The sequence below is a fragment of the Hemitrygon akajei genome, chromosome 9 (genome assembly GCF_048418815.1).
Source record: "Hemitrygon akajei chromosome 9, sHemAka1.3, whole genome shotgun sequence".
NCBI lineage: Eukaryota > Metazoa > Chordata > Chondrichthyes > Myliobatiformes > Dasyatidae > Hemitrygon > Hemitrygon akajei.
Genome location: NC_133132.1, coordinates 162,995,690 through 162,997,939, shown reverse-complemented (window position 1 = coordinate 162,997,939; position 2,250 = coordinate 162,995,690). Strand labels below are relative to the sequence as shown.

At 40.2% G+C, this 2,250-nt stretch overlaps 1 non-coding gene across 1 annotated transcript; it reads left to right on the top strand.

The window, feature by feature from the left end:
• Positions 1 to 1,658: 1,658 nt before the first annotated feature.
• LOC140733833 (U6 spliceosomal RNA) lies at positions 1,659 to 1,765 on the top strand. The gene has a single exon (XR_012100388.1). It is a non-coding gene; the product is annotated as a U6 spliceosomal RNA (small nuclear RNA).
• The last annotated feature ends 485 nt before the right edge of the window (positions 1,766 to 2,250 follow it).

Sequence of the window (2,250 nt, the reverse complement as noted above, 5' to 3'; positions counted from 1 at the left end):
TTGTTTCCTTTGCCAAAATTAACTGACACTTCTGAGTAAAGCCTATAGCCTTCGATGAACACTCACAGTACAACTAGAATAAATGCAAGCAGGCTTTTTCTACTGAGGTTGATCGAGACTAGAACTAGAGATTAAGGGTGAAAGGTGAACCTGAGGAGGAACTTTTTCACTTAGAGAATGATGACACTTTGGAACAATCTGCAGAGGACGTGGTGCATGTGAGTTCAGTTGCAAAAATTATGAGAAGTTTGGATAGGGGGAGAAATGGCAGGCTGTGGTCCAGGTGCAGGTTGATAGGCAGAATCAGAATCAGGTTTAATATCACTGGCATATATCGTGAAATTTGTTAACTTAGTAGCAACAGTTCAATGCAATATATGATAATACAGAAAAAAATTAAGAAAATCAATTATAGTAGGTGTATCTATCTATCTATATATATATATAAAATAGTTAAATTGAAAATAGTGTAAAAAGTGAAATAATATGAAAATAAGTGAGTCAATGTTCATGGTTCAATATCCATTTAGGAATCGGATGGCAGAGGGAAAGAAGCTGTTCCTGAATCACTGAGTGTGTGCGTTTAGGCTTCTGTATCTCCTTCCTGATGGTAACAATGAGAAGATGGCATGTCCTGGGTGATGCGGCCCTTAACAACGGACACTGCCTTTCTTGGGCATCACTCCTTGAAAATGTGTTGGATAATATGGAGGCTCATACCCAGGATGGAGCTTACTAATTTTACAACTTTCTTTAGCTTCTTGCAATCCTGTGCAGGAGCCCTCACCCACCCCCCCCCACCCCCCCATACCAGACGGAAATGCAGCTTGTCAAAGTGCTCTCGGCAGTACATCTATACAAGTTTTTGATTGTTTTAGGTGACAAGCCAAATCTTCACAAACTCCTAATGAGATATATGGACTAGGCAGAATAGCTGTTTGGCATAAACTAAATGGGCCGAAGGGCCTGTTTCTGTGCTCTGGTGCTTATGACTCTATAACTAGGAGTTTTGTGGTAGTTTATTGGATTTTCATCTGTTTAATGGGGTAGTCTACTGACAGTAGATTTCTTTCGAACTCTTTGCAAAGTGTTTATTACTCTTTCAAGTATGCTTAACAACGAAGAGTTTTTTTTCTGCATTTAGCTAATGGTATGCTCATGGGTACTGCAATATTGGTGTTCCATCAGCAATCTTTCTAGCTGGGGCACAACAGGGCCTGAGGCAATGCAAAATGAGGGATGTTAAATTCGTAAACAAGGCTCCTTCTCTGCTGACAACAATAAGGCTACATCCACACTAGATCGGATAATTTTGAAAACGTCGGTTTCGCGTAAAAATGATAGGCGTCCAACACTATGCGTTTTTGAAAATATCTCTATCCACATTGAAACGGAGATTTCTGCGAATCTCCTCCTGCTGGGCATGCACAGGACACATCTACCAAAAACAAGCGACATGTTTGGTGTCAAATCTCGCCATAAAAGTGCGCGTTTGTGTAGTTACAGACTAGAAAAACTTAAAACGATGTACAGCTGTTGGCTCTCATGCAAGAGAACTTAAAACTAAAAAAAAACAAATACTGGAGCGTACGGAGGCAACCGACAGGGAGTTCCCGGCTGACGACGAACATTGAAAAACTGACTAACTCTGTTGCATTGTGCTCACTTCGGCAGCACATATACTAAAATTGGAACGATACAGAGAAGATTAGCATGGCCCCTGCGCAAGGATGACACGCAAATTCATGAAGCGTTCCATAAATTAAAAAAAAACTCTGTTGCATTAATAAAGCACCTTGTTAAATGTATACAACATGCATCAGTGTTATCTTGTATTTCCATACAATGTTACATTAGGCTGTTACACATCTATTGTCAGAGAAGTACTTGCATAAATAGGAAAATCACCTTCATACGAGCAAGGACAGAAAACAGGGCAAAGTGAGTATACTTATTTATTCAGTAAGTTATGGGTCAAAGTATTTGGTGAGTACATTTCTAACTCTTCTGGCTTCAGTCTCGTTGCTGTCTGTTCTGAAATTGTTAGGTTGCGTTCAAGAAAACAATGAAATGGTGCGTTGCCATCTGACAACGTTTTCAGATTTCTCCATTTACCCCGTCCATACTGATCTGCCCAAGTGGTGTTTTCAAAAGTACACACCCTGGAAAGTGTTTCTGAAAAGCTCTGGTTTTGGGGGATGAAAACACCGTCTCACTGTGGACAGAGGGTAAAAACGAAGAGAAAAAGCT